The 21,137-nt window shown below is 37.3% G+C and overlaps 1 protein-coding gene and 1 pseudogene across 1 annotated transcript in view; one reads left to right on the plus strand and one right to left on the minus strand.

Moving 5' to 3' along the window:
* Positions 1 to 21,137, minus strand: part of BRIP1 (BRCA1 interacting DNA helicase 1) — a 156,431-nt gene that overhangs the window by 33,383 nt on the left and 101,911 nt on the right.
* LOC141581777 (large ribosomal subunit protein eL21-like) lies at positions 17,351 to 17,836 on the plus strand (annotated as a pseudogene).

A 21,137-nucleotide genomic window follows, 5' to 3' on the forward strand; every position in this document is an offset into this window, starting at 1 on the left:
TCCTTGATATAAAATGAGTTAGTATTTGCATAACCTACTCACATCCTCCCATACTTTAAATAATCTCTGGATTACTTTAATCGCTAATATGATGTAAAGCTATGCAAATAGTTGTTACAATGTAGTGTTTAGGGAATAATGACAAGAAAAAATATCTGTACATGTTCAGTACAGAGGCAATTTTCTTTTTTCAAATATTTTCGATTCACACTTGGGTGAATCCATAGATGCAGAACCCATAAATACAGAGGGCTAACTATATATTTTTGTGATAGAAGCCTAAATAAAGATATGTAGAGTTACTTTCTTGGAGGAAATCATTAAATTGAAGAGACATCGGCATCCCTATGTTTATCGCAGCACTATTCTTAATAACCAAGATCAACCGAGGTATCCAACAACAGATGACTGGATAAAGAAAATGTGGTATACATACACAATGGAATACTAATCAGCCATAAAAAAAGAATGAAATCCTGCTATTCATGGTAACATGGATGGAAGTGAGGACACTACCTTAGGTGAAATAAATCAAAAACATAAACACTGCATGTTCTTACTCAGATATGAAAGCTTAAAAACGTCAATCTCATAAAAATAAAAGGTAGAACAGAGGATACTATCAGATGGGAAGGGGAGGAGGAAGGGAGGGATAAGGAGATATTTGTTTTTTTGAGAGACAGGGTCTCACTCTGTCACCCAGACTGGAGGGCAGTGGTGCAATCACAGCTTACTTCAGCCTTGACTTCCCAGGCTCAAGTGATCCTCCCACCTCAGCCTCCCAAGTGGCTTCAACTAAAAGTATGTGCCACCATGACTGGTCAATTTTTCTTTTTAATTTTTAGTAGAAATGAGGTCTTGGTATGTTGCCTAGGATGGTCTCCAATTAGTGAACTCAAGAAAACCTCCCACCTTGGCCTCCCAAAGTGATAGGAAAACAGGCATGAGCCACTGCACCTGGCTGAGATTTGTCAAAGAATATAAAATTACAGCTAGATAGGAGGAATAAGTTGTAATCTTTTATACCACAATAGAATGACTGTAGTTAACAATAATATATTACATCATTTCAAATAACTAGAATGAGGAGATTACATGTTCCCAACACAAAGAAATTATGTTTGAGATGACAGATACGCTATTTACCCTGATCTAATCGATAAACATCATATGTATCAAAACCTCACTATGTATCCCATGAATATGTACAATAATTATCTGTCAACTAAAAAATAAAGAGTAAACTTCTTGGAAAAATTTTAGACTTTAAAGATAAATTAACAGACTTTATACAGTAATTCCCTCTTACCTGCAGTGGTTTAAGTTAATGGCAGTCAACTGTGCTCCAAAAACATTAAATAAAAAACTCCAGAAATAATTCCTGTTTTAAATTGACCACTGTTCTGAGTATTATGATGACATCTCATGCTATCGTGCTCCATCCCACCCACATGTGAACCATCCCTTTGTCCAGTGTATCCGTGCTGTACATACTAACAACAAACAGTGAGTCACTTCGCAGCTGTCTAGGTCTAACCGAGTGTCATGTTATTGCAGTGCTTAGGTTCAAGTGACCCCTATTTTACTTCATAATACTTTACTAAGTTATAAACCTACTCAAGAAAAAAAAAAAGGTATTTTCAGCGTAGTCTATAACACTGTTAAGGAAAGAGAACAGTACCCTTCTGAAAAGGAGATTTCAAATTGGGAGGTAAAAATTTGTATCTTACTGTAAGAGTAAAATCTAAGCTTTTTTTTTTTTTGAGACGGAGTCTTGCTCTGTTGCCAGGCTGGAGTGCAGTGGTGCGATCTCGGCTCACTGCAACCTCCATCTCCTGGGTTCAAGAGATTCTCTTGCCTCAGCCTCCAGAGTAGCTGGGACTACAGGTATACACCACCATGCCCAGCTAATTTTTGTATTTTTAGTAGAGACGGGGTTTTACCATGTAGGCCAGGATGATCTCAATCTCTTGACCTCATTGAATCTGCCCACCTCGGCCTCCCAAAGTGCTGAGATTACAGGCATGAGCCACCACACCTGGCTAAAACCTAAGCTTTTTAACAGAGTCACAGAGAGGGAAAAAAAACAAAAACAAAAAAAAAACCTCAAAACCCCACCCTTTTTATTTTACATTTCCCTCAAAAGAATCTGTCAAATTTCTAAAATAAAACTTTATAACCAGAATATAAAGGACATAAACTTTACTCTCTTTTTGAGAGAGTATTGCTGTCACCCAGGCTGGAATGCAGTGGTTTGATCTTGGCTCACTGCAACCTCCATCTCCTAGGTTGAAGTGATTCTCCTGCCTCAACCTCCCAAGTAGCTGGGATTACAGGTGCATGCCACCATACTCGGCTAATTTTTTTTTTTTGTATTTTTGCAGAGATGGGGTTTCATTGTGTTAGCCAGGATGGTCTTGATCTCCTGACCTTGTGATCCACCTGTCTCAGCCTCCCAAAGTGCTAGGATTACAGGCGTGAGCCACTGCACCCAGCCCAACTTTGCTTTTTAAGGCAACATAAATAAGTAATAAAAGATAATATAACACCATAGTAAATATTAAATGATATGTAAACACCTTTCCTGGAAATTCAGCGATAAAGCACATGATAATTAAGATTAGAGGAAAATTTTTTTTTTTTTTTTTTTGAGACGGAGTTTCACTCTTGTTACCCAGGCTGGAGTGCAATGGTGCGATCTCGGCTCACCGCAACCTCCGCCTCCTGGGTTCAAGCAATTCTCCTGCCTCAGCCTCCCCAGTAGCTAGGACTACAGGCACGCGCCACCATGCCCAGCTCATTCTTTGTATTTTTAGTAGAGACGGGGTTTCACCATGTTGACCAGGACGGTCTCGATCTCTTGACCTCGTGATCCACCCGCCTCGGCCTCCCAAAGTGCTGGGATTACAGGCTTGAGCCACCGCACCCGGCCTAGAGGAAAAATATTTTTAAAATTCTCTCCAACTAGGAAAAATATATGTGTTTCCTACCTATCTCTCAAAAATGTAACTAAAGCAGCATCTGTGCTTTAACAATATTTTCCTCAAAGAAATTTGACATCTACTCTGTCGGGCATATTACCTTAGGTGTTTTCAAATTTTCCTACTACATGGACAAATTGATATATTATAGTAGTCACTGGTCCTAAGACAAGTTGCTCTAGGAATTATTAGTTAAAAACTGAATATTTAGAGCTAACATAGCAACTATCAGATTAAATAAAATTATGTCTCCTTGGCCTTTTTATTTTTCATTAATATAATTTAAATTTTCTATATATCTACATTGTTTTAATTTATTACAAATTTTCAAACACCTTTTACACTCCAAATGGCCATTAAAATACTGCCAATATTTTGCCCAAGGGAATTAATTTTAGATAAAAAGCTTAAAAACCCATACACAAAAAAAAACAAAATACTCTCAAACAATAACAAAACCCTGAAATGAACTGTATATAAAGGTTAACTTTGAAATATTTCTTATTACATAAAGAAACAGAATATAAAACTAATATGTAATAAAAATTACTTTGTGAGATCACAATTAATTGGCAAAAGCAAAACTAAGGGTTTAGAAAAGGTAGAAAGTGAGTACACCTCATTTTAATGACATCAGAATCTATTTCATTGTACACTGAGGGATTATTAAGCATGAAAATCAATACCCGATTTAAAATGACATACAGCATATGTGAAAAAGCCAGTTTCTCCTGCCAGCAAATAGCCTAAATGTTAAGTAAACCAAAGGCTGGAAGGGATTAGTTGAAATGTCAAAAGACAACCTTTTACTTTTACCTGCTCATCCTGATAAACACATTCTTATTCTTCAGGCATGCTTTCTGAACAAATAGTTTCAATGTGCAGAAGCAAAGGGCCCAAGGCAAGCTCTGCCATCTTGTAACTGTCAAAGAGATTAGTCTTTGATCTATTTGGGAGGTCATATCCACATTCACATTAGCCATACAATCTAACAACATTATACCTATTGACCGATGCTTCCTTAATGCCTAATGAGACAGACATTTTACATTATGAAAGTTAACTGTGAATGTTTTTTCTAAGTTTTGACAGAAAGTAAACATCATAAACTGAGCTCAAGTGTGGGTTGGAAAGATGATCTTTTAGACCAGTTAACATTACTTTTCAAATACATTGTACAAGCCTTTCCCAAAATAGAAAGCTATACTTAATTGTACTTTCTGGAAACAGTTTAAACCACTTGCTCCTCATCCCCAATAAATTAGCATACATGTAATTTTGGAGGGGCATGAACAGCAGGAAAAAGACAAACTATTTTATCAAAGGTTGCAAACTGAAAGCCCATAGTTGTGTTCTGCGTGGCCCTTACTGTGGCTTAAAATAATTAGAATTTATTTGCCACTATCTAAAAATCTGGCTGCTTCACCACTGTCCTCTAACCCACTCATTTAAATAACCTGTTTAACTCATGTAGCTGCTTGAGTTTGCAACCCTTTGGTTCAGATGCTGCACAGATTCACAAAGATTTATCATTTCATAATTGAAGTTCAAGTTTGTACCAAAGGTAAAGCACCCCTATTATGATAGTTTTTAGACAAATATATATGTATCTGCATCAAAATCTAACCTAAGTGACAAGTAGAAATAAGATCCTCAGTAGCAAAGGCCTTGATAATTAAGACTGAGATGGTTTAGAATGGGTAAAAATACCCAATAGACAGATGGCATTCAAGCAGAAGTTATATGATTTTGGATTCTGATTTTTACTATTATATCATGATATACTTGAGACTGAACAGTAAGTTCCGTAAGTTCTCCATGCCTTGGTTTTATTAGAAACAGTGTAAGTAGTAGAGTACTTATCACAGTAATAGACCATAGGAAATAATCAAAAGGATTATACTGCATATGTCAACAAGAAATTAAAGTCACAATTATTAATATTAGTCTTCTTCAACTTTCAGTCAAACTCGACAATGTTGGTCTTAAATAGCTTTGTACAAGAGTAGCCTTTTTTAAGTTTATCAGTAGCTTCTAAAAAAATAAATGGTGTGATAAATTTGAGCTGGAACCATAAATGCATCTCTTCACTTTAATACCACTTCACATGAAAGATGGTGGATTTTATCCCAACTCATACCAATATATATTATGATTTCAGTAATAAATGCCTTCCTGAAAGCAATCGATAGAAGAATATAATTTTTTTCTTGTACGTAAGCTTCAAGACAAAAGTTCAGGCCTCCAAATGAGACGAAGAACAAATAATCAGCTAAACTCCATAATTAAAAATATTAAGAAAACTTTGCTTCAGAAAAAATAAACACATTTGTCTAGCAAACACTTGCTTAGAACAGTGTTTATCTTTAGCCAAGGTGCAGGGCTAAAGCCTAAACATTTACAGCAAACCAAATCTGGAAGACAGAGACTATGCATTAGAGACATTTACTGTTCCATATCATCATAGTATAAACACTTCTATCAGGGTATCATAATATAAATTCCAATGGTTAGAATTATAAACTCAGCATAAGATCTTGTATGTGATATAATTTAGCTAGATTAAAAAGAATATAGCTGGTTTGATTTCACCTGGCATATTTTCAAGATTTCTGACACAGTTAACCAAATACTGTGTGTGTGTGTGTGTGTGTGTGTGTGTACTTTTTTAAAATGGGGAAAATTAGTTTCTGCCAAGAGTTAAAAAGCCAGGCTCCCTTTTAAATAAGAATAATAATGATAAAAGCACATTAGAAATGGTTTACAGTTGTTTCCTGTTATGTTACAACTTGACCACAATGATCTATCAAGACATAATAACAGCAATGTAATATATTTTACATATGCTTTAAGACTATTTTGGATAAGATGCTTTTTTTTGTAGAGAAATCTATATTAAACTTAGTACCACTAATTGTCAGTGTTAACAAAAAATAATGTGGATATTTCGAATTTAAGAAATAGAACAAAATATATCCCTCTCAAATCAGGTATCTCCTCTTCTCAACATATTCAGCCTAAACTGGTTATAATAATTTAGCTAGTGGCTACTATCCAGAATAGTTCACTGGGTACACAGTAACATCTAAACACTTCTCAATGAATGCTTTGACAATAATAATGCAAAAAAAAATGTCAGTCTTAGCTTTTTTTAAATTATGACAATAATTTGTTAAGAGTGCAGAACAAAAGTAGAGATTAACATTTTCCTATTTAAAAAGTTAATACTCTAAGACATGCAAGAAATCTGAGTATGCTTATTCTGTAAAGGACTAAGTTAAAATTTTTATTTTTACTTTTTAGAGACAAGGTCTTGCTCTGTCACCCAGAATGGAGTGCAGTGGCACGCACATAGCTCACTGCAACCTTCAACTCCTGGGCCCAAGCTAGGACTTAAAGACATGTGCCACCCATACCTGGCTGATTAAAAAAAAAAAAAAATTATTTTAGAGACACAGTCTCACTACATTACCCAGGATGGTCTTGAACTCCTGGCCTCAAGCAATCCTGTCTTGGCCTCCCAAAGCACTGGGATTAAGGTGTGACCCACCATGGCTGGCCAAAAAAAATTATTTTTCAGAGTAATGACCTCTGTGTCAATTTAATTAGGTTGTCCATGTTAAAATATTACTCAAACAAACCTGCAAATACCTAAATTATCAACTCTAGAATATGGCTCTATTCATACTATAGTGTGTTTTGAGGAAGAAGGTATAATGGTAAAAAAGAAAAAGCACATGTCTTGGAGTCAAGGCTTTGACACTTAACAGTTATTTGACCTTGGGCAAGTCACAGTAACCTTTTACAATTTCCTTTCTCAATTTCTTCTTCTATTAGAAGAGAGAAACAATTCCTGCCAACCTTATATTATAGAATTGGTTGAAGAAATAAATGACAATATGCATGAAACAGTAAAGCATCAGATATTAGAGGTAAGTGGACTGGAACGTCATTACTCACCCCATATTTCTGAAACCCAGTGTAGGTTTCGGTGTTTTTTATTTATTTTTTGTTTGTAGAAAGTGATTTACTTAGAGAGAGAGAGAAACAGGAGAAAGAGAGAGAAAGAAACAGCTAACTCACACTGAGTGAGAGAATCCAGGAAGATGGAATCCAGGAGTGGAAAGCAGCTTCCACAATGAGTGGAAGGGAATAGAAAGAGATGGAGTTTAGGAGAGGAAGACAGGCTTCCACGAGAGAGTGGAAGGGGACTCCAGAGGGGAAATCCAGGAGAGAGAGACGGCTTCCACGAAGGGAGTGTTCATGGAAGGGGACCCAAACATGGAGTCCTTCAGTGGACTTTAAAGGCTGTCATAATATATTGCAGCATGGTATGTGAAATAAGCCGTACAGCTGTGGAGGCCATAGTCATTACCTTAGCCCATTCACCCCAAATCATTTTACCACCCAGAGCAATTCCTTCTGAAAGAGCTTTGACTACATCATTCAATGTATTGGCACATTACTTTAGGTGACTTAAAAAGTAAGTTTCTTGGGTTCTTGGATTGGCTACTTTTTCATCAAGTATCAGTGAAAATATATACAGTGGCAGAATACATAGAGAACAGTGTTCAAACAGTTTTGAAACAAATCTTTTAAAAAATAACTTCTACAATTGATCTTAAATTTTCTTTAAAAACTGTAGCTAACATTAGCACTCTTTAATATCCTCCATAATATTTTTTGGTCATTTTTCAACCTATGAGGTGTTTTTGAGAGCATAACTACATAAAATATGCTAGTGGTATAATCTGTAAGAATGAGTACATCATTGGTACCATATTAGTTTAAACCAGGCGTCCCCAAACTTTTTACACAGGGGGCCAGTTCACTGTCCCTCAGACCGTTGGAGGGCCACCACATACTGTGCTCCTCTCACTGACCACCAATGAAAGAGGTGCCCCTTCCTGAAGTGTGGCGGGGGGCCGGATAAATGGCCTCAGGGGGCCACATGCGGTCCGCGGGCCGTAGTTTGGGGACGCCTGGTCTAAACATTATTTTATTCAAATATCTTATAATCTAGAGTTTTTCTTGTTAAAGTCACATATGAGAGCCCAATAACTACGAATGAACTCTTGCTAGCAATAACAACTAACAAAATAAAATATTATCTTATGTCAGAAAGCAGTAAATAGAACCAGAGGTCCTTAAAGAAATGAGCCAATATTAAGATGGTTTAATAAGGGGAATGAGTAGTAGTGTATTCAGCAGGTGAAAGAGACCTACATCTACCTTACATAACACATGAAAAAGGCAAGACTGCTTATGGAATGGTACTCGGAATTATATAAAGGTTTCTGGCAATGGTGGCATAAAAAGTAAAAGTTAATCCCAGTGAGAGGAGGCTCAGAGTCAGCCTTCATATGATTAAACCCTAACATCTAAAAACAAACATAAGCAAGAACAAGTATGAACATAAGAAAAAAGATTAAGTAAGTACTGGAAAATACTGAAAATATACTTAAAACCTTAAAACTTTATTACCTCCACAGCCCAAAAGATCAAAGTAAAACACTTTTGCTATCTAGATTTTTATTATTATGTCCGAGTTATATTTCAGGGCCAGGTGTGGTGGCTCATCTGGGTGGTTTATAATCCCAGCACTTTGGGAGGCTGAGGCAGGAGGATGACTTGAGGCCAGGTGTTCAGGACCAGTCTGGGCAACATAGCAAGACCCTGTCTCTACAAAATAAAAATTAGCTGGGCATAGTTGTGAGAGTCTGTAGTCCCAACTACATAGGAGGCTAAGGTAGGAGGAGATCATTTGAGCCCAGGAGTTTTAGGCTGCAGTTAGCCATAATCACACCACTGTACTTCATCATGGGTAACAGAGACCCTGTCTCTCTCTCTCTATATATATATTATAGTTTCAAACATAAGCAAAGGTTTGTTTTTTTTTTTGTTTTTTTTTTTGAGATAGACTCTTGCTCTGTTGCCCAGGTTGGAGTAGAGTGGTATGATCTTGGCCACTGCAACCTCTGCCCCTTCCAGTTCAAGCAATTCTTATGCCTCAGCCTCCCTAGTAGCTAGGATTACAGGCGTGCATTACCATGCCTGGCTAATTTTTGTATTTTTAGTAGAGACAGGGTTTCACCATTTGGTCAAGCTGGTCTTGAACTCCTGACCTCAAATGATCTGTCCACCTCAGCCTCTCAAAATGCTGGCATTACAGGTGTGAGCCACCATGCCTGGCCGAAAAGGTTTTTTAAACTATATGATCACTTTCTACTTTTGAATTATTATTGCCAAGAATATTTGATTCAGAGCTTTTCAAATGTGAATGCAAGTTTTAATAAGACACATGGAATCATAGCACTTTGATAACTCATGCTTTGTCTTAGAAAGTAATACAGACTTCTGATTTCAATAAGTTAAAAAAAAAAATCCAGACATTTCTTTTTCCCTTCCCTGTCAGATAAACTGCCCTGTCAAATTACAAGACAAATAGGAAGGGGAAACACAGTCTCCAACTTCAATAAAAGTAAGAGAACATCTAATTCCAAGTCCCAATATATGAACATAAAAGACAGATGGACAAATGGTAAACGACTAAGCAGAAAAGAGAAAGTTCAAACCAATGTACCCACAGAGCTACTGCTGGGACATAAGCCAGTTTGACCTGGAGCAGTTCAGAAAGTTAGGAAACGGAGGCATAAGGACACTGTTGGGAGGACGTGTACCAAAGACGAAATAGTTAGAAACAAGAGGAAGATCTGAGACCCAGGAAACTGGCAATCCATCACAGAAGATAGGCGAATCAAATTCCTAGGATGATAGCAAAGGAAAATCACAGGATATTAGCAGTTGGGTGGGCTTGATAATAGTTCTGACTGAAGTAGATCAGGAGACTCCAGAAGTGATGTCTCCAGGGGAAAAAAGGAACTGGCCTGTTATCTGACAGGTCCGATAGAAAAATTGTATTGAGAGGCATGACACACATCTATCGGAAGTTGACAAATTTATTTAGATAAAGATCTTTTAAAAAGAGACAAAGGAAGTGGAAGAGAGAAGAGTTCTATCAACCTTAGAGTTCAAAATGGAAAAGAAATCATTTGATTACAGTGAACAGTATTTTCAGTCATGATACTGTAAATAACTACAGATTTAATTAAAATTGTAATATAACTATATTGAGAAGCTATAAGAAGGAAAAAGCAGAGTGAGCTAAAATCCTGTCTCAAATAGGAATTTAATAGTTCATGTCTAAAACTGATTAAATAAAGATAAAATATGGAGGTAAACACCAGATAAAATAGCTAAAGAAGTGAAAGTCACTGCCTCTCAAAAGCAGGAGCTGGGAGTGGGGTGGAGGCCAAAAGACTATTATAAGAGAAAGCTGTCCACTGTCTTAAGTATATATTAGACTCTCAGTAAGTGCTTTATTGGACTTTTTTCAACTTGATAAAACACAATTTAAAAATAAATACAGATTATTTTAATTCAGTGCATACATTTGTACGTCTCAGTATATAAAACAGTGGTGCTCAACCAAGAGCAATATTGACTACCAGAAAATATTGGCAATGTCAAGAGATATTTTGGGTTGTCACAACTGGTGGCAGGGTGACTGTGGGAGGTGTCTTGATCCCACAACTGGCATCTAGTGGGTAAACGCTAGAGATGCTGTTAAACACCCTGGAATGCACAGGACACCCTCAGAACAAAGAATTACCCAGTTCAAAATGTCAATAGTGCCAAGTTTGAGAAACACAGCTTGAAAATAATTTCAAGCCACATATCTGGGACACTTGATGTAGTAGGAAAATACACTGAGTTATCGTATAGCTTATCACTGACACACTTGGGTGATGTATCCTGTAGTTAGAAAGTATAAACTGAACTCATTCCCAAGCTTTGAAGCCTTTAATCCTAGGGAAAGGCAGGAAAGAGTGATGTTGTAAACATGGAACAGCAATACCTACTACAGCTTATGTTGAGACCTTAAAGCTTTACAGTTAGGAAAAAAAGTGACATAGCCACCTGAAACCCGTCTACATGTCTATACTCTGTAGGCATTGAGAGAATTTGACTGAGTAAACTAATTAAAATTCAAAACTCAATGTCTCCTCTAAAGAAAAAAATTAGTTATTTTCAGAGAAGCTAAAACAATCCCACCACTGCCCTTAAGGTAGAGTTGCTGATTATGTTCCATGACAACGTAAGCAGGTAAGTGTCAATCAACCTTACAGGTCCTCAGGGTGATAATTTAACTTTTAAAGCCTCCAATCTAGTTTGAGAACAAAATTAATATATAAAGGTTGAAGTTCCTGTTCTTACCAAAAATAGTTTATTTTCTTATAAGAAAATAATTGTTCAAAAATCAAAACAAAGTTTTTACTTGTTTTATTAATTATCCAGAGAAATGTGCAGCAATATTTTCAGGCATGGAGGTTTTTTTCCTAAGGAAATAAAATGACATGAATGTTAATAGAAAAAGGTTATCAACTGAATTTGCTTACAATTTTGTGATTTTGAGTATTTCCATCCTTGATTCTAAAATATCTTTTTAAAATATGGGGAATTCATCCATTTGTTTTGTGTTTTTTTGTTTGTTCATTTGTTTTTCAGAAGGAATGGAAACAGAGGTTTCATTAACTCATTTTGTACTGGCCAAGGCAGTTATACAATTTGTTAACCTAGACAGCTTACTCAGATTTAAATTAGGTTTTAATTTTGGAATTTCAAGATACACTTAGAAACTGCTTCTAATAATACTTTTGGCCAAATTATATATTTTTTTAAAAAGCTAGGGGGAAAAAAGGACTCTGAGGAGGAAAAGAAAGGTTTAAGTAATTGAGGATATACTAATTCTAGACTGTTAGAGGCGACAAGGTTTTTTCTTTCATATCTGTGTTAGAACCTAAGTATTTCCAAAAATTCCAAGAGCAAGTTGCTAAACTCCTAAATGTTAAAAAGTTAAGTATTACAGCACTTTAAGTTTATATTCACAACCATTTCCCCTGGGTAACCATGTATTATTATCGGAGCTAAATCCAGGTGGGTCTCTGTATCAGATGCTCCACTATAACCAGAACTCTACTCCACTCTGACCTCGGGCTGTGTTCCTGGATCTGGTTTCCCATAATTTAGAATAAAGTCCCAAATCCTGAAAATGGCATACAGAGTCCTAAGTGATTTGGCTCCTAAATACCTCTTCCAGCCTCTATCCATATGCCATTCTCCCAACTCACCACTTCAGCTTCTTTCAGTTCTTTGAAACGGCTATCCTCTTTCCACCTTAGAACCTTAGCACATGCTGTTCTCTCTGTTGAGAATAGTCTTATCCATTTTGTACACATTCATAACTCCTAGTTTTCTTTCTGGTGTCAGGTTAAATATCACTTCCTCAGGAAGCCTTTCTTAATCTCCAAAGACCTGCTATAACGTTCTCAGGGTTCCTGTGACTTTTTCTTATAGCCTTCATCACAACTATGATTGTTTCTTCATTATGTTAATGTCAATATTCCTTGCTAGACTACAAGCTACATGAGACGGGGGCTATAAACTGTGTTGTGTATCACTGTGTCCCCTGAGTGTATTATAGTACTTGGTGCTCTAGCCAGATATTTAAAAAAAAAAAAAAAATGGTTGCTTTATTATTCCGAATAGTTTTATTTTACTTTTTTTTTTTTTTTTTTTTTTTTGAGATGCAGTCTCTGTCACCCAGGCTGGAGTGCAGTAGTGCAATCTCAACTCACTGTGACCTCTACCTCCTAAGTTCAAGCAATTCTAGTGTCTCAGCCTCCCAAGTAGCTGGGATTACGCCATCATACCCACTAATTTCTGTAGTTTTAGTAGAGATGGAGTTTCATCATGTTGACCAGGTTGGTCTCCAACTCCTGACCTCAAGTGATCTGCCCACCCCCAGCCTCCCAGGTGTCAGCCACTGCACCTGGCCTATTTTGAATAGTTTTATAATCTAATAGTTTTGTTGTAATCTAACCTCTGATGAGGCCATTCCACATTATCAAATGTTTGTATATTTGAATCTCACTGTAGAGAAGATTCACATCTCATCTCTCTGGCTCCTCCATCCCTTTTAGGCAAGTTAGTCAAAGTAAATTGGTATCTGCAAGGGAGGCAAAAGACGTTGGTCAACTTCAGTCTTTCTAAGCATCCGAGCACCTGCCTTCTATTTCACCAAAGCATCTTGTTATATGTTCCTGCTCTTTTTTTTTTTTTTTTTTTGAGACAGAGTCTTGCTCTATTACCAGGCTGGAGTGCAGTGGCATGATCTCATCTCACTGCAAGCTCACCTCCCAAGATCAACCGATTCTCCTGCCTCAGCCTCCAGAGTAGCTGGGACTATAGGCACACACCACCACACCCAGCTAATTTTTGTATTTTTAGGGGTTTCAGCATGTTGGCCAGGATGGTCTTGATCTCCTGACCTCAAGATCTGCCTGTCTCAGCCTCCCAAAGTGCTAGGTTTATAGGCGTGAACTGCCGCACCCAGCCTATATGTTCCTGTTCTTTAGCAAATTACTCACATCACCAGTGTAGAGATAGCATCTTGTTCATTTTAACACCTTTTGCATTTCGTACAAAGCTCTTTAAAAAGGGTTTGTTAAATGAATAAATACATCATAAAACATTCAATATCATTAACATAATTTTTTTTTTTGAGACAGCATCTTACTCTGTTGCCCAGACAGGAGTGCAGTGGTGCAATTTTGGCTCACTGCAACCTTTGCCCCCTGGGTTCAAGTGATTCTCCTGCCTCAGCTTCCTGAGTACCTGAGATTACAGACGCGTGCCACCACACTGGACTAATTTTTTGTGTTTTTAGTAGAGATGGGGGTTTCACTATGTTGGTCAGACTAGTCTTGAACTCCGGACCTCAAATGATCCACCCACCTCAGCCTCCCAAAGTGTTGGGATAACAGGCATGAGCCACCACATCCTGCCATCATTAACATAATTTTGATAGAAAAGTAATTCAAAAGGGATATATGAATCTACTCAAAAGGAAAAGATAAATCTACTTAAAAGGTTTGTTTCTGAAATCAAGTTCCTCTTGATATACTACAGTCCTTTGCATTCCTGCCCTCATTCATTTTCTCATGAATATTCACATTGCTGTCAAAGCAAAAGGAATAATAATGGAACAGTATCATTCTCCTTAAAAAGAAATCTGTTGGATTTAAGAGTTCTAATATAGCCAGGTGCAACTGGTAAGAGTCTGTAATCCCAGCTGCTCAGGAGCTGAGGCAGAGGATCACTTGAGCCCAGGACCGGCCTAGGCAACATAGTGAGAGACTGTCTCAAAAAAAATTTTTTTTAATTCCAATACCACCATCATCTGATAAAATTTTGACAGTTGAAAGCACTGGTTTAACATGGTTTAGTGTGCACTCTACTTTATTAATGCTGTTATCCTTTAGGGAAAGCACCCTTTTTCCGTGGTTTATAAAATGCCAACAATGCATGGAAGCCTATCAATTTATTTAAGTGTGTGCTTATTATAAAGTCAATAACTAATATAACTAAAATAGATGTCTGAACTTTTCAATCATAAATGTAATTTTTAAAAATTGATTAAAATAATACATACTCAAATAGCTTGGTACATTAGAGCTAAGAAAATTTTCCTAAAAAAGGAACTCGCAATTGTTCTTGTATGCTAATAGTAAAATACACATTCAAATCACTATGTGAATTGTAAATAGTTTCCAAATAAAATCTAATTTGGTAACTCAACATACTATATTACCAAAAAAATACACAAACATAAAATTTATTAGCATGACAAATTATTTTAATCATTGTAAGGACACTGATGACAATGAAAAGTACCATCAAATTTTATTAAACCAATTATAAAAATCTAACACACCACTTCAACATTTAAAAAATATAAACATTTTTAGCCACATGCCATGGTTTTATAAATTTTTCTTTGGAGAAGTAAAGGAACAATACCTATGAAAGAGAACTTTTCTATATATTATTATACTAAACTATGCTGGGCAATACAAATGAAATGCAATTTTAAAACCTAAATATATTTGTACCTTATCATGTCTCACAAACTATGTCCATGTCACCAGTTGGAGAGGTGGATGCCTCAATTATAAAGCTGAATACTTCTGCGGTTGTTAGATCATAGTAATTGGCCAAAGGATTTGCTTTAGATATCCATTGAAAAGCCAGCCTTGTTATACTGTGACTTAATTACATGAAAAAGAAAACAACTTTTATTTTAGTTATACTTTTCCATCAACATCTAGTCATATAAAAGCCTTGGTTCATTCTCATGCCCCTCAAATACTTTGGCTTACTGCACAGAAAGTTTTCTTTTTAACTATTATATGATTAAGTATATCCTTATGAATGATCAGAAGCATCTGGGAAAGGTGGAAGTGAAAAAAAATCCTCACTGGGAAAGTTAGTTTAATGCTTACCTTCAGAGTAGCCCATTATCAACATTTCATAGTGGGTTTCTTTATTTTCAGGTCCCTCAGGTATGTGCAATAAATTATGACTTGAACTAAACAAGTCACACTTGGCTCCAAAATGAAATTTTCCTACCTCTACTTTCTAGTCCCTAAGGTGGGAAGAGGAAATCCTGGTCACAGCCAAAGGAGTCATATTTTTGGCTCTAACATACATTTTCCTTCTTCTCAAAAAGCCAAACTCCGCTATTGAGACTGCAAAGTCTTATGTTAGTATTTTAAACTGTATTTTAACATTTACTTCCATAATCTTTCTCAAATTTAAGAAAAAAATTTTAGTATCATAAAATCAATGTCATTGCCTTCTTTTTCCCATTCAAATCACTTTTCTGACTCAATGATCTTTAACCTTTTTAAATGTGAATTCAAATGAAATAGAGAAAATAATGCGGAAATAGGTTGTTTCATTTCTATAAGGTAGAATGTTTCAATTTTTCTTTAATAAATAATTTCTACTTATTCTTGCATGATAAATTATTAATGTAAAAGAAAACCATAAAGTTCTAATTTAAGGTCCTATAATTTGAAGGATAGTTTTAGTTTTGGAAGAGCGATCTATGGAGATCATTTAGATCATCTCTTTTATAGGGAATACAAATATGGCAGACACACCCTAAGGTGATACACCAGAGAGTCACACCTTTGTAATCCTCTCCCTTTGAGTGACTTGCTTCTAGCCAACAGAATATGGAAAGGGTTCTGGGATAGTCACTCTTTTTTTTTTTTTTTTTTTTTTTTTTTTGAGATGGAGTTTCACTCTTGTTGCCCAGGCTGGAGTGCAATGGAGTTATCTTGGCTCACTGCAACCTCTGCCTCCCAGGTTCAAGTGATTCTCCTGCCCTAGTCTCCCAATTAGCTGGGATTACAGGCATGCACCACTATGCCTGGCTAATGTTTTGTATATTTAGTAGAAATGGGGTTTCACCGTGTTTCTCAGGTGATCCGCCCACCTCAGCCTCCCAAAGTGCTGGGATTACAGATGTGAACCACTGCGCCCAGCCAATCACTCTTAATTTATGTTATATAGCAAAAATTATGGAAAGTTATTCCCATGATTTAAAACATTTTTTTACCCATGATTTTATTAAGTTGTGTAAGACTCTGTCTTGCCTGACTGGAGCTAGAGAGCTTCCTATTGGCCTCTAGAAGTAAACTGTCATGAAACGAGGGGGGTCTATGAAAAGGCCACATGGCAATGAACTGTGAATAGCTTCTTGAAGCCAAGAATGCTCCTTAAGGCTGGGCACAGTGGCTCATGCTTGTAATTCCAGCACTTTGGGAGGCTGAGGCAGGTGGATCACTTGAGTTCAGGAGTTCAAGACCAGCTTGGGCAACATGGCAAGATCCTGTCTCTACAAAAAGAAGTTTAAAAACTAGCTGGGTGTGGTGGTGTGTGCCTGGGGTACCAGCCATCCAGGAGGCTGAGGTAGGAGAATCACCTGATCCTGGGAGGCCAAGGCTGCAGTGAGTTGTGATTTTACCATTGCATTCCAGCCTGGACAATGGAGTGAGACCCTGTTTTCAAAAAAAAAAACCTGCCTCTTGGATGGATTAGGAAGAACCTCAGTCCTACAACCACAAAAGGACCCCAAGTGTAGATAAGAACACAGCCTGGCCAACACGTTAATTGCAGCAGTTTTGTGGAACACACCCTAAGCCATGCCCACATTCACGAGCAATGGAAACTGAAATAATAAATGTGTGTTGTTTTAAGCCACTATGTGATAATTTGTTACACAGTCTGGGCATGATGGCTCATACCTACAGTCCCAGCACTTTGGGAGGCTGAGGTGTGAGGATCCCTTAAGGCCAGGAGTTCAAGGCCAGCTTGCGCAACATAGCAAGACCTCACCTCTCAAAAAAAAAAAAATTAGCTTCCTTTCGGCCTGAACCGCCATCTTCCCGTAATTTGCCAAAATGACGAACACAAAGGGAAAGAGGAGAGGCACTCGAAACTTGTTCTCTAGGCCTTTTAGAAAACATGGAGTTGTTCCTTTGGCCATGTATATGCAAATCTATAAGAAAGGTGATATTGTAGACATCAAGGGAATGGGTACTGTTCAAAAAGGAATGCCCCACAAATGTTATCATGGCAAAACTGGAAGGGTCTACAATGTTACCCAGCATACTGTTGGCATTGTTGTAAACAAACAAGTTAAGGGTAAGATTCTTGCCAAGAGAATTAACGTGTGTATTGAGCACATCAAGCACTCTAAGAGCTGAGATAGCTTCCTAAAATGTGTGTAGGAAAATGATCAGAAAAAGAAAGAAGCCAAAGAGAAAGGTACCTGGGTCCAACTGAAGCGCCAGCCTGCTCCACCCAGAGAAGCACACTTTGTGAGAACCAATGGGAAGGAGCCTGAGCTGCTGGAACCTATTCCCTATTAATTCATGGCATAATAGGTGTTAAAAAAATAAAATAAAAGACCTCTGGACTGTTAAAAAAAAAAAAAATTAGCCAGGTGTGGTGGCACATGCCTATAGTCCTAGCTACTCAGGAGACTGAGGCAGAAGGATCAATTGAGCCCAGGAGCTAAAGGCTGCACTGAGCTACAATTGTGCCACTGAACTGAGCTATGATTGTGCCAGCCTGGGCAACAAAACAAGACCTTGTCTATAAAATAAAATAATTAAAATAAATAATAAAAGAGGGATAGCCAATATAGTCAATAAAAGATACTTCCTCCACTTATTATATTTTACTATGTATTAAAGTATAAGATGCTATTGAGAATTGAGCATTCCCTTCTACATATCCTCTAATGATTTACCACTATAACTACCCTGCCTTGCCTCCTTATGAATCATATCACTGTTTACTACCATCCTGTTCATTATCATCTAATGATTAACATCATTTCCATCCTTAAAGTCTCCAATGGAGGGTGGTTGCTTATAGGGCTGAGGGCCCCACAGGGTCGTGGGGTGAGCCTTATGCTGTGCTGAGGCGCAGGATCCGAGAAATAAAGAGACAGGACACAGAAGTACAAAGAAAACGCAGCTGGGCTCGGGGGGCCACGCCACCTCTGAATGGAGTCAGGTGAGGCCCCGATGTCCAGAAGCATGAGTACTTATTGTGTATAGGTTAGGGGGCAGGGCAGTGAGTGAAATCATCTTTAAGGATAGGGATAGGGTCGTGAGCAACAAAACATGGGGTTCACCCCCATTAGGTCACTTAGGCCAGGAGGTAGACAGTGCGCAGCAAGGGGCCTGTTCCCATGAAGGCTAGGGCCGTGTGCGGTAAGGGATCCACCCCCATTAGGTCACTAAGGCTTGAAGGTGGGTCGTGCGCTGTGAAGAGGGTGCAGCGTGCAATACTTCTATCTATGGGTAAACTACTTCTAAGAAGATTTATAGGAGGATGCTTTAAGTCACATAGCAGTGACAGAGCTGTCAAGGTTACTGCCACATTCTGGCAGCTTCCAATGGGTTCTAATGGGAAGATGCTTTTCAAGCAGCACAGTAGCAAGAGCTGATAAAGTTCACAGTCACCAAGGTGGATTGCCAGTCTGAGGGCAGCCTTCTATAAGAACTGGAGCAAGGTCCTACAACTCCTTTATCAGGAGGAGTGGCTCTTGTCCCAAGCCTGCCATACAGCAGGTATCTTTATGATACTGAACGCTGCTGCCTGGGCCATGGATTCTTGTCTTGGTATAACTGTTTTTCCTTTAAATCATGCTCTGCACTGTGTCTGCTCTAGGCATTCCTCCGATTATAAGCTGCTTATTCCTTAACTCATGCTCTGTACTGTGTCCACTCTAGGCATTCCTCCGATTATGAACTAAGATATAATTATAGGTATATATGTAGGGAAATATTCTTTAGGCACTCATACTATCAACTATTATATGATTATATGTAGAGGATTATATAAAGGGATTCATCAAGCCCTATTTCTATAAACTAATATATGATTATGTAAAGGATTATATAAAAGGAAATAGCTGAGTAGTAACACTATAAATTGAGATATTCCTCAGGCCCTAACTGTGCCAGAGTTCTGCTTAGCTCTCATTCCTCGGTGCCTATATGGGGGGATTACCCACAGTTGCTGTTGTTTTTAAAAACAAGTAACAAGGTCAAACGCAATTTTAATAACTTCTACGAAAACCCCTTTCAATAATTAACTAAAATATTTATTCAACACTATGTTCTTCGGCAATATCTTGGTTGTAGAGACATAAAGATGCTTAAGAAATTACCCCTATCCTCAAGGTACACCATGTAATAGATTATAAAACATATTTATAAACCTATGCTTTAAGAAATAATAAAGGATACTGGTAAAGGTAACTATGCAGGTGAATACTACAATATGCTTTTGAATTACAACTCCTTTGTTGTCACTGTATTATTTAAAAGGCAAAGGCATAAAACAACAATTAAAAACTATGTTAATGGTACACAATGTATAAAGATGCAATCTGTGCAATAACAACATAAAAAGGGAGGAACAGAGATTCAGATGATAGTTATAATCCCCAAGGTAAAGACTATAAAAAGACATAAAAGGAAAGAAGGGAATCAAAATAGTATACCACAAACCAACTAAATGCAAAAAAGGTAATGATGAAGGACTGAAGAACAAAAAGCACACAACACACACACAAAAACAAATAGCTACATAGCAGAAGTCCTTCCCTATCAGTAATTACTTTAAATGTAAATGGTTTAAACTCTCCAATTGAAAGGCAGAGATTGGCCAAATGGATATTTAAAAATCTGATCTAACTATATGCTGTCAATAGAAGATTCACTTTAGTTATAAGGAAGTTGGACCTCACCATGTATCACATAGAAAAATTTACTCAAAAGGAATCAAATATCTAAATTACAGAGTTACAAGTATAAAACTCTTCAAAGAAAACATTAGTGGCAAACATGCATGATGTTGGATTTGCCAGTGTTTTCCTAAATATAACACCAAAAGACAGGCAAAAAGCCAAACCTAAATTCATTAGAATTTGAAACTTAAACTTTTATATTCCATAGAGGCATATAAGTATTTTCAAATACTTAACCATTTATAAAAATTTTAAGAAATCACCCATAATGATGCCTGACGTATTTCAAATATTTTAGGTATTGACTGTTATATACTGGGCATTTCCAAATGATAAAAGGCCTTCTTAATCATTGTAAAAACTGCATGCTTATACTCTTAAAGCTTATAAATGGATAACTAACAAATTCCCTTTAGTTATGAAAAAATGTCACAGCTGAGAACTCCTTTTGGAAGTCATGATTTAAGTCCTTTGCCATGTGTGGTAGAAATTATCCCTTTTCTCCCCTGCCTTGACTTTGAGATTGTGCATATGACATGTTTTGGGCAAGAGGAGGTTAGCAGATGTGATATAAATAGGTATTTGACTTAACTGCTTACATAGTTAAGCCTGCCCTTTTGTACTACTGCCATTGCAATGATAACATGTCTTGGCTAGTCTGTTGGTCCACGAAGAATGAAATCCAGGTGGAACAGAGCTGACTCAGTTGACTTCAACAAAGATCAGCCAACTAGGGCAGAGAAGCTGAGCCCAGCTGAAATCAAGAGAGCCGACCAACCAAGCCCAAGCCTAGATCATCTGCCACCCAATCTCTCCATAGATGCAGCATCTGTTATAAATGATTGCTGATTTAAGTCACTGAGTTTTGGAGTCGTTACAGAGGAAGAACTGATCCAGACATAGAGCAGTAAGAAATA

The sequence above is a fragment of the Saimiri boliviensis genome, chromosome 17 (assembly GCF_048565385.1).
Source record: "Saimiri boliviensis isolate mSaiBol1 chromosome 17, mSaiBol1.pri, whole genome shotgun sequence".
NCBI lineage: Eukaryota > Metazoa > Chordata > Mammalia > Primates > Cebidae > Saimiri > Saimiri boliviensis.